Here is a 12,753-nt window from a genome sequence, read left to right on the forward strand (position 1 = left end):
TATTACTGCTAACTATGTAATCAGCATTCTAATGTATTCAAAAAGTTCCAAAAATGTCATATTAAAACTCATTCATTTCTCGATACTACGTAATGCAAAATTCAATGCCCCACTTTTTTTAGGACAACGCCCTGGGAAAAACAATGCATTTTCGAATGTGAAAAGGGTTGATTTACTAATTATTTTTTCCATTACTATACATTACCTATCCAGTCGACACATCAACTAACTAAATATGTAGAAGTCTAGCGCCGTCCCACTAAAGAAATTTGTGAGCTTGCCACACAAATGTAGAGAGTGTCGCTAATACTGCAGCCTTGGGTTATAGTCCATACCTCGTTTGATATACCAAGTTGAAATTGAACACGATAGCCCCTTGTCTATTTTTGACCCATTTGTATAAACACTCACCGATCAGCCGTCATCATGCCCTACAGCCAGCTGCCGATGTCAATATTGGCTTTGATATTCCGCCAAAGTAAAGATCTGGGATGAAGTAGTCTGTTCGTTCAGAAATCGTCGATCGAATAAAGAAACAGTGTAAATGCCACATACACTATTATTCGATAATTGCACCATTGGATAGACAATCCTTTAATCTATTAGAAAAATCTTTAGTTTTCTTAAATATCTCTTTGGCTCACTAATTTATTCCCGAAAAATGAAATGGTATTTGTATGGTTTGTAATGGTTTATAAAAGCTTCCAAATCGTTTTTCTCAAAACTATACTTTTCATGTTACACTATTTCATTATTCCAGCGACGAAATTATTGACGCTATTTTATTTTTTTTTGTGGGAACTACCACACAAAATCACTCCTGCAGCAAGCTACACTCGAAGCTACAGTGACTAAGTATACATATATGTAAATGCCGTCAATTTTGCGGTTTTCCTTTATCGCTGTAATCTGTTTTCAATCTATGCGATCTACGAATAAATCGCTGCAGATTTTTGGGTGTCACAAAGCTCACACGTTCGTCTCTCAACACAAAAAGCCTCTTACCTAATCCTTGCAAAGGCCGGACAAAAACACAAAAAGTGTTTCGCCGTCTCATCCTCATCCGATCACAGTTATGTGTGCGATGTGAAGTATCTAGGCAGCAATCCCATTAGAACCATTGTGGGAATAGTTTGAGGGCTGACCGAGGCTTTAAGTTCAGCTTGGCTCTCTTTTCTACCTCATAGTCTATATAGACATAGTCTATTCTAGACCCAGCGTGGGGTTTTGAGTTATCAGTTTCAATGTCTAGTCCGGCGCTTAGTATTGAGGTTACGCAAGCACTCAGCATTAAGGAACTCAACGTCGTGGTATCTTTTCAGCAAATAAAATAGGAAATTTAAAATATTTGTAGATACGTCTAAATCTCTGTCTCACTCCATGTAGCATTAAGGGACTCCACATGGATTAACCCATTAAGTGACGGTAGGTTAAGCAGTGCAGCCAGAGTAGCCACAGGTATTGTAGAAAAAGCACTCTTACAGCACAGGACGATCGTACTACGAACTTTGGTGAGCTATTAATTGAGAGTCTGCTTCACCACACCGCTATCTGATGATTCCTATAGGTTCCAGACGCACGTCTTACCACAAACCCATTGATGCTATACTATTTTATGTTAACCCTGGCAGTAGTTTGAACCCTACTCATATTCTTGGCCAACAGGTTGCAGGCGCACGCTGCAGCGATGTGTAGAGCACTGACATCAGTATATTTAACCGCAAGTCATGTCATGCTAAATATAGTTAATCTATGGTGGTCACACATCTTTACACTCTCTCCTCTCTCATACAAACCAATCACCTTATCTTTATCCCGGCTAGATCACTCAAGTCTTAATGAATCTCCAAAGAGCCGGGCATTCGCAGAACTAGTGCCTTCCTTAAATTATGTTACCCGTTAGCAGATCCAAGGATAAAGAAAATTTGTCGCGTAAAGAGCTCCCAAGATCTTTTCACATCCCATTCCGTCGACATGTCTTTTGCCATCACTGCAATGGTGAAACACCAAGGATCTTCATCAAGCTAAGATCTTACTAGGGGGCTACAATCCAAAGAGATACAGGCTACTTATAAACCTCACCAAGGAGAGGCTAAATAAGTATTATTACAGGCATTTTTAAGGTTCATTGTAGGATTAAAGATCACTTGCAGAAGTTAGGGATCTGATCAATCGATCTGAGTCGTTTTTCCGACTCCGTCAAAGAAACATGATTGCGCCTTCACCTGGAGAAGAAGAGAGAGGCATATAAAGTCTTTAGGGCTATGTGTAGTGTTGTGACGAGTTAAGGGCAGAATGGACCTACTATTCGCAGTGCCTACTGTATTTATATTCATGCACATATATACATATCTAAGGAGGTACGAACCATTTTAAATATAAGTACATAGTTAGCAGTCAGTTCGAAGTATGTAGATTTAGTTTGGATGCCTGTAGTGTGGTTTCTGCAGCATTTAATTTAACTCTCATGATATTACGAGCAATCCTTGTGTGAAAATACATAGCTCCGGTATATGGTAAGCTCCGGCGCATCTTCTTAGCAGCGGTTTTACCACTTCTTCAAAATAAGTATTAAAAAGCAAAAACGAGCGAATTCTTCTTTAGAGTATGTATTCTATAATATAGATTTGTTTGTAAAACCCCTAGTAATGTGATGTGTCTATTATTATGTTTTCTTACAGTGTGTTCTGCTCTTCATTCTTAAAATATATTTAAGTCTTCAAATCGCCTATGCCTATTTATTTATGGTAGAGTCGTTAAAGTTCTCTTGCAAACTAAAATACCTTCATTCACACGAAATAAAAGCATAGCACACCGCATCTAACCATTTCGTACACCGCAAAACATATAATTTGGGTTTTATCAAGACAAAAGTACGAACACACCGAAATGAAATGGAACGATTCCGTCGCTGCTCAAGTGAGGAAGTTCAGCTTTTCATATCTGTAACTGAATGTTTCGAATAAAGACATCACAGCGAAATTGAAAGGGTCACGATCTTTAAAGCCAGTGTTCACAGCCAGCGATACAAAGGCAATTTCATAGTATTTAAAAAAAAAAAAAAACAATGAATTACTTAAAAAGTCATAATGTAACATTTTCATTCACATTCACTTTTTTATGCAAATCCGCGGCACAACTTTGCAACCACGAAGTGGTGACAAGACATCCAACTGCGAAGGAACGGCCAAGCGCACGCTGTAGGGGAAAAAATGGTGGGCGCTGCCACGCATGCGCAGCGGGAAATACGTTAGACGTGGCTGAAGCAGTAGGGAGTGAAGTAAGGTAACAGTTATTATTATTAGTATTGTGTTTTGAAATGGAAATGTTGGAGGAATACTTAAGTGAACGAACTGCATAGCTGTTGGGATACACAAAGATAGATATGTAATATTAATTGATGTACATTAGAACGTACCACCTTACGGGCAAAAAAAAAGTTTGCCGTGCACCCCTGAGTCTAAGGTATTTTTGCAAAGCAATTTCAAAAAAAAAATATTTTTTTCCAAATCTAGGGATCGCATTTTTAGATTTTTCGTTGATACCTGCTGCGGTAACACAAACAATTTAAATAGTTATATTGGGATAATCAAAATAAGTTTTTTTACTAACATTAGGGTGGTACGTTAAGGAGATAAGAACTGAGGTATAATGAGTAAGTACCATGAACCAACGACTACAGATCACCTAATCAGCCATCGTTGTATTTGTAATCGATTTTCAGAAAAAAGTTTTCGTAGCGTTTTTGACGTTTTTCGGTTTTGTTTACACCGTCTTCTACCTCTTCGTAGTGATTTTTTAGCGATTGAATGTGTTTTCTGCAGCGATTTTAATTATAAATTTTGGTTTATTACATATTTATGATATAAAATAAAGTGCTGTGTGATCGGAACAAGTTTGTGCGTATGTTTGGTTTGCCAAAAGGCGTAAATTTGCTTGAAAAGTGGGTGCACGTTTGTGGCCAGAACGTCGGCATTGAAAAATCGACCCGTGGTAATGATATGCGATTGTAAAACACTTTCAATCATGAAAACCATATTTTATGAACTTTTTTTGCTAATTGTCATCAAGTTTCACTTTGTATATTTTATAATAAATACCAATTTAATCGCACTCAATCACCGCGCCTTTTTCGTTTTCTTTGTTTGTTTTCATTCTTAGGCAGATGTCAAAAACACTCAGAAATATACTTTTTTCTTGCTTCTTTGATTAGGTGATCTTGTATTTTTGGTTCATGAGTAAGTACTAGAACAAGGTACATAAATATTTAAAGGCAATGTACTTCTTAATAAAAAAAAAAACTTTCTCTTCGAGACAAGAATATCTATATACAGGGGCGCACCCGGGAAGATATTTTGGGAGGGGTTTATACTTCGGAAAATTCGCTTCAGATAATATGCTTTTTAGGGTACATTTATGCTAGTTTTTCATAAATTGCACTTTATTTACACAAAATTTGCAAAGAACTCAAACATTTGTAACCGACTTCGAAAAAGGGAGAGGTTTTCAGTTCGTCGGAATGTTTTTTTTTTTTAATGTATGCTACCGCATAATTTTGCACGTGAACCGATTTCAATAATTCTTTTTTTTATCGGAAAGATGATACCTCAAGGGTCGTCCCGTAATTTGAAAATTACTTGTTTAATATAAAGTTCTATAAACACAAGATGCGCTCAACTTTCAAAAGTAATAAACAAATTTCAAAAATAGTTTTAATGTTCATTTTCCTCGATTTCTGGTTTCTGGTTTTCGATTGATATGGTGATTTTTCATGATTGCATAATTTTTTTAATATTTCAAAAAATCATATAAAATGACGCAGAAGAAATGGAATAGATATTTTCTTCTATCAAAATTTCTTAAATCAGTTTGCATCTCTCAAGAAAAAAATGCTCGTATGTTTATTTCTTCAAGAAAATTTACTGCAAAAGCAAAGTGCTTTTTAATAAAAAATAGTTCTTGTTATTTTTCTTGAGAGCTGGCTTTAGCATACAGTTTGCATTTCAGGTTATTAGATTTAGGGGGGGTTTGAACCCCAAAACCCACCCCTTGTGTGCGCTAATGTCTATATACATATCATGCTTTAAGATCCGACTGTAAATGACGAAGATATGGCGAATAATATCAAAAGCGTCCGCTACGTCCGACCAAGAAGTTTTTTCCAAATTGCCGTGAAGCAGGAGTGTACGATGAACTTTTTTACAAGCTTTTATTCAGCTTCGCCTGGGTGTAATCAAATCTTGCAATCAATTTTTAACCAGTTTCGCGCCGAGCTACAGGCTTGAATCTTCAAACTTAGCTCAGAGCCCGACGACTATGCAATATAAAACAGGAGTTAATCCGCTAAGCGGCAGAGGAATCGAAATATGTATTTTAAAAACCTGTTTTTAAGGTCCAATTTAGTTCGCATTTAAAATGTATATTACTTACATTAAAAGCAATAAGTCCACAATTTTTGCCTGATAGGTGGCGCAGGAGTCGATATATTTGGAATATCCGTGTTTATGGTCAGGTTTGTTTCATATTTAGAGCGAATATTAATGTTATTATATGCGACCTAACTAGACCTATTGTGCTAACCATTAACTAGTCACCATACTACTAATTAAATTAAACACTTTGGAGGATGTTATGTTCCATATTCGGGTAATCATTTTCGAAGGCGTATATGTAAGTCTAAGTCTAAGATGTTTCCTCCTCTACCCCACAAAACCTTCAGTTCGTCTCCTCAGAGAGTGCCATTTTGTGTAGATGGTACCCAAGAATGATAGAATACAAGATTGCGCCGATCAGAGAGGATTTTTGAGAATAACTTTTGTGTGACGTCAAACTGGTGCAATTGCGAGAGAGAAATGCCAAAACGTGAGCAAGAATGGAAGAAGAAGAAAAAATGTCGCAAGGAAAATGTAAACAAATTGCACCAGTGTTACGTCATGCAAACAACGATTCTGTCAAATTCGTTAAGAGAGGAATAGCGGTCCGAGATCGGCGCAACCTTTGTATTCTCTCAATCGTGGATGGTACCTCAGTATGCAGCGCGTTGTCAGGTATCTGGTGAGAGTTATAAAACATTTAGCTGCCGCTCAGAGATTTCACGAGAGGAAATTATAAATCTTTTGGTCTGTCTTTTGCCCTTTGTCGTTTGCCATTGGGTTGCAATTTGGAAGTCCTCCCATCGCCTTAGGAGCTCTGCCGTGCATCCTCTGGATGGGCCACAGAAAGGCTGTGGACCGATAAGGCTCCATTGGGCACCGCATTTCGCTGGAGTGTCAGCCATTTCGTTGCCATCGAAGCCTTCATGACCCGGAACCCACCACATGGTCATTCTGTTGTGGGTTCCTACTTTTTCCAGTGCCTTTTTGCAACTGTCTACCAGCTTTGACACCGTTTTGCAAGAGTCAAGTGCTCCTAAAGCTGCCTGGATATCCGGAATGATATAAATTGCCGCCCCATTAGTTCTTCTGCGAAGACATTGGTCGATATGGCTGGGATGCTCTTTTGAAATCTAGGTCCACAAAAGCCAGCCCTAGTGTTCCCATCCTCAAGATTCGAACCATAAGCGTAGAGCGTATATTACTTAAGTGGGATAGAAATAACTCCACAAAACCTTAAGCCCTTAAGTGTTGCGGGGTTCGACTATTCTTCTTTTATTTATCACTAATAAAAGCTTGTCTTAAAATTTTTTTATATTACATATTTGTTTTCTGGTACACTCTAATGTATACATATGTGTGTATCTATGTATATACATATGTGCATATGTATGCCTTCGATATACGCAAATACCATGTATGTACTTACGTTTGCGTATGAACTGAAATCCATAGTTCTAATGATTCTTTACTGGGCGTTCGCCATTCACACTGGACATCGACAATTTACCATTAAGGTCCACTCGTCCACTCTTGCTTCGATCGTTGACCGTTGGCGATAGCAGCTTGTTAGACGAAAAATACCGGGTGTTGCTACGCACTCAACGTGCCGCCGTCAATGGTGCCTAATAAGCCAGAATAAGAGAAAACACTCGCACAAAATTTACATGATCGATGGGTGTCAACGAGTGAACCTTTGGCTGACACGCCGACAACTGCTCGTGCTAATATGTAGTGCATTTGCTACCTGATGACTCTGACAGTGACTATGGCGACTGTTCGGCCGTTATTGGTCATTCCAACAAAACCGCCTCAAATGACGCCTCAACTGCCGCCTCAATTACTGACCAAGGCCCACACACACACAAACACACATACAAACGCCCATTGCCCATTTATCAACACTTATCGGTGCATTGAAAAGCAGGCGATGGCTGTTAAGAGTTCTGGCACAAAGGTGTGATTTTTTTTGTTTTGAGAGGATTTCATTGTGTGCGCCTTCTTTTTCTCTTATGGATTTGCCACTTTATATGAGCATAGTTTCTTCATTGAATTGAATTTTGCACATTGCACGTATGGATTGTTATATGCGCCTATTGCATAATTACCCTCCTTAGCGTCCTGGCCGATTTGGCTTACCACACCATTAGCCATTGCGCTGGGTGCTAAATGAGTGTCGATAGTGGCGGTATTCTTCTATAATTTTTTTCAAGTCTGTGAAGTTGCTGGCCTGCAGCGTATCCAACGCATGCGCATTTAGTACTAAATTTGCTGAGCAGGTGTTTTTTTTTACTTTATTAGTCTTTTTGCTAATGTGCCTACCAGCATGTGGTCAAAATAGCAGCAACCTAACAGCAAAGGTGTTTTTCAAGAACGAGCTGCTGCTTGCATCCTTGCATTGGAATTGCAAACGAATTAAGTCAAATGCAAGTAGAGATTTCATTGGTTAGCCTGACATTCATAAAAACTGATCTTTCGCATTTTGGCCATTCGAGCAATGTATAACATCCTTCCTGCTGGTGGACGCTCAACATCTCCTCATCGTCCAATCAGCTCCGCTAGAAATTTTTGAATACCTCTTGAGTATGTCCTATCATAAAGAGGCTGATAGAGGCACAGTCAGTAAACTGATACTTACAAGAGGCTAGGGAGATGTCCACTTCGAATTGGGTAGAAGACGCAGCGAATATTTTTCTAGCGCATCCATAGCGTAGTTATCAAGAATGTTTCTGTAGCTTTTTCGTTCAAAGTACTTAGAAGGTGGTGTCCTTTGGTTGGAAATTCAGCTTTATAATAGGTCACCCAGTAGACGTAGAGGCTGTTAGTCCCATTTTAAATTTCAATATTAACTCAGCCTGCAAAACACTGCAGTAGTGGGGTTGATGAAGATAGTTCTAGTGAGAGATCACTTAAGTGATTCTAATTGTCTTTTTTGTCCAAACTAATTCAAACATCGTCGATACTCTGGAGAATGCAATGTGGTATAGTCGTGAGCAACCCATGCGCGAGATGCGGTAACCAATCCGAGTGAAGCCTTGGCACATGGCAGAAAGAGAGAGAGCTTTGGTGGGGCCACTCGGACTTATTCGGTTTAAGGGCTCACTGAAGTGTGCAGCGTCTGATCAGCAGTAGCTGCGGACGCAAGCAACTCGCTTTATAAACCCCTCTCTCAGCAATGGGTTGGGACCTGCCATAAATATATATCATATCCAGTGAATAATGAAAATAAAGCCTCGGATGAGCAGTAAAAATATGCGTCCAAAACTGCAAGAAAAGAAATCGCTACTCGGCTCTCTCGGCTCACCTGCGCTTATAGAGCACTCTTCAGTGTAACCGCAGTCCGATTTCAGCGAGCCCGAATGAATAACTGGTACGATGAGGAGTGTCAAGAAGATGCAGAGAAAAAAGATGCCGCCTACAGGGCAACGCTGCGAACGGGCGCCACGCGAGTCATGTGGGACCGTTACAGCGAACTGAAGAGGCAAGCGAGAGGCATTTGCCGTAATAAGAAGGAAGAGTCCGAAATACTGGAATTAGGCGACTTACGGAAGGTTTAAAGACCAGGGCGGACTCTAGTAAGAACAACCAAAGCGACCAAGTCCCCGATGTTTAGAACGTACTTAAATTATGAAGGGAACACTTTTCCACTCTACTGAATGGTAGCAGCGAGAACGCGGGTGAGATTTAACAAAGCTGCTGGATCTGACAGCCTGCCAGCTGAGCTATGTAAGTACGGCGGCGTGAAGCTGATAAGATGCACGCATCAACTCTTATGTAGAATATGGTCAGATGAACGCATGCCCGACGACTGGAATTTAAATGTGCTCTGCCCAATCCACAAGACCTCGCCATACGCGCCAACTACCGCGCAATCAACCTTCTAAGCATAAGTTACAAGGTCTTATCGAGCGTATTATGTGAAAGACTGAAGCCCACCGTCGACGAACTGGTTGGGCCTTATAGGTGTGGCTTTAGGCCTGACAAATCCACCATAGATCAGGTATTCACAATAAGCCAAGGCTTGGGAAAGACCCGCGGGAATAGGGTCAACACTCACGATCTATTAGACTACTTCAAGACGCTTTTAACAGCACTAAAAGCAGTTGCCTATAAGACTGCAGGTCTGAATTCGGCATCCCCGCGAAACGGATACGGCTATGTAAAATACTGATGACTCCCTTTTATGTGGATGAACCAACAGGCCCCTTGAGTGAACACAGCTTTGAGGTTCGGCCCCGTTTTAGAATTTTTATCAGCCTAGCGATGTGAATTAGGTTTCAATACCAGTACAGTATTATTTTGAACGACAGCCTTTACGAAGAACGAATTAGCTTCCCTTTGTGTACAGAATTTGTTTCGATAGCTTCTACTTCTGAAACTCCCAATTCCACCAAACAACTGAACAGGAGTGCAGCTGATGATTTTACGAGGCGGACAAGCCTTATCTCACACCCACTCTCACTGCTCTCCAGTTTAAAATTTTCCACCCATCTGGGAGTTGAATAGATCTAGATCAAGTCATGTCCCCGTGAGAAGCATGGTAGCACCGAAGAAGAGAGAGATTTATTGCTGACAATACTCTAAATCATAAATTTACCCGTTTTATACTGAGTATATTCAACTCAGAATCAGTTAATCTAAAATATCCCGAATACATATTAGACCATTGCCACACACACTTCTAATACTTCTCGAACAAAAGGAAGGGTGCATTCCAAAACGTCAAAATACAAAGCATCAGTCTCTTTTATTTCCAAATTTCAGTAGATAGTAATGCCAAATGTGCGCAGACACGGTTAGATGCTAGTTTTAAGCTGGGTTGCGCAAGTTAGACTTTTCCTTCTAGTGCGGTTTGGAAAAAAAGAGGCTGATACTTTGTGTTTTGACGTTTTGGAATGCACCCGAACATAGACACCCAACTACACCTGCAAGTGGTTTATATTTGAATTTATCTGCGGTTCCGCTGACTAGTTTATGTCATTAAAAATAATACAAAAGTTGTAAAATATTTGTTCCCGGGCCAGCTGGTGTTTGCAGGGGAAGGTTAGTAAAAACAAAAACAAAAAAAAAATAAAATCATTTGTTTAATTAAAAAATGTATGACACAGAAAACAATTTAATTTAAAAGAGAAAAAATAGAAAATAAATAAAATTAAATTAAATAAAAACGCATTTTAAAACAGTAAATTAAAAAAGGTTTTTTGAAAAAGCCTGATTTGATAAAAAAGAAAACTGTTTCTCATCTTTATGGCACCAAGTGTCTATTGAAATTGATTCGCGATCACTTGGCTTCCTTCCGAGAATTTTCTCTCCCTCCTCCCTGGCACGTTGCAAATGCAATGGAATATGGCAAATCACGTGTGGCGGATAATGGTAGAGGGATTCCACGCAATTTTAAAAATTTTTTCAATTCAATAATTATTAAAAACTGCATCGTCGAAAACAAACCGCGGTCACCGGGCGTCGAACCTTGGCCACGTTGATCGCTAACATTGCTACTAAACGCACTCGGCTACCTAGCAACCGTGCAATTCTACGAAATTTCGTAACTTCAACATTTAGGTGAACATTTTTGCTTTGTGTTGTTTTGGTGAACTTAACAGCGGCATCTTCTGGAGCTGAGTAAGCAAGATTGGTTTAAGTTTTAGCTAAACTACCATCAGATAACGTATATAAATTTATATACGTTCTCTGCTAAAGCCCTGTTCGCGTACCAGAGAACGTATAGAGAGAGAGTTCTCTGATGTATTTCACATTCTTTCACATTGTAATTCTCTGTTCACATTAACAAAATAATCGTTTGTGGTGTTACAATTGACAAAATAAACCTATTTAAATATATAATAAGATGGAAAATACTAGTTTTCGAAGAAAAATTTAATCGGAAAATAACAAATTAATCAGCTGCTTATAAAACTAGCAACTTCTTGCTGGTTTTGCGTTTGCGTACTTTCTTGCATATTTCTCTCATTGGGAGTAAATATTGGCTTACTCTCCGAAATTTGGTTACTGGCAAGTTACTGGATATTTTTTGCTAAAGAATACGAAGACAATTTAAAATAAAAATGGAAGGCAGAACGGTAAGTGTGGAGAAAGAAATGGTAAACGGGGAAAGGAGCGGGTTTTTGTACATTTGCTTGCTTGCCGAAAATATCATGTTTGCGTGAAATCGATTTGCTGATTGCAAATTGATTTTTGCAAACATGTTTGAATTTTTCCATTTCGGGTAAACATGTATGAATTTTTCTATTTCAGCTAAATTTATAAGACTTACTAAGGCAATATTTTGTCTTTTTTGGACAATTCGCATGAGCCGATTTTGCAGGCAATTTTAGAGGCGATCAGTTGAATCAAAAGTCGGCTCCATCCCAATTTCATTGGAAGCGATTAGTTAAAAGTAGAGTTGCAAAACTATCGATAGTTTAAATTTGACACCACCATCGATGAATGGTAGCCCCGTTCCCACGACAGTCGGGTCTACGTAACCGGAACGACCCAGATTTATATCTAGCCAAGGACTGTCACTCCAGCAACACTCCCCAAAAAGTCTTTGGGGAAGTTGTATGCTGCTACAAAAAAAAAAATAATAATAATAAAAATGGTAGCCCCTATCACGATACTATCGCTAAATTCGCCAGTAACACCACCAAGGCGAATTTATACAAGGTGGTGTTGATGGCGAATTTAGATTTTCGCCGAGGTACGTCTTAATATCAAAATGATGTGTTTGTTGTAAAATGAATTCGCCTTGTTTACAACAAACACATTATTTTGACAATGGGTAGGTTCAGAAGGTGCAGAAGTTGAGCGCAACCGTTGCTAAAAAAATCAATGATCGTAATGCGTCTTCTGAACGGCTTGATACATTAGCTGTCAAATTCAAAACACACAACACGTTGTCTCAAATGATCAGAACAATTTTACGATCATCTAACACGCAACTGTTCAGTTGATCAGAAGTACAAAACAACGCGTTCAGAAGGTGCAATCGCAACAGTTACTGAGCTGTTGCGCCTTCTAAACGTGCCCATTCAGTAGAACCGCGGCGAAAATTTAATTCGCCATCAACACCACCTTGTATAAATTCGCCTTGAACACCACCTTGTATAAATTCGCCTTGAAGCATGGCTTTTATCGCTATCAAATGTAAATACAGCTTGGCCACGTACATGATTTTTTGCTCTCTACGTCCGTCAACCTACGTTTACGCTGCGTCGTTGTGTGCCCGCGCCCTTATACTTGACAGTGTACGATAAGAAGGTGAATTCGGCTGATAACTCAAAAACGGGCAAGTCATTTCACTTAATCTGTAACTAAAAACTTCATTCTAAATGCTTTAGGTAGCATTCGCTTAAGATAGCAGTCCAACCAGCAGCGTTCG

The 12,753-nt window shown here is 39.2% G+C and overlaps 1 protein-coding gene across 1 annotated transcript in view; it reads right to left on the reverse strand.

The window, feature by feature from the left end:
* Window positions 1-12,753, reverse strand: part of LOC118733798 (mannosyl-oligosaccharide glucosidase-like) — a gene marked incomplete at its 3' end in the record, with an annotated part of 38,688 nt that overhangs the window by 25,639 nt on the left and 296 nt on the right.

Source organism: Rhagoletis pomonella, unplaced genomic scaffold (assembly GCF_013731165.1).
Source record: "Rhagoletis pomonella isolate Grant_MI unplaced genomic scaffold, Rhpom_1.0 Rhpom_scaffold_00002, whole genome shotgun sequence".
Classification (NCBI taxonomy): Eukaryota; Metazoa; Arthropoda; class Insecta; order Diptera; family Tephritidae; genus Rhagoletis; species Rhagoletis pomonella.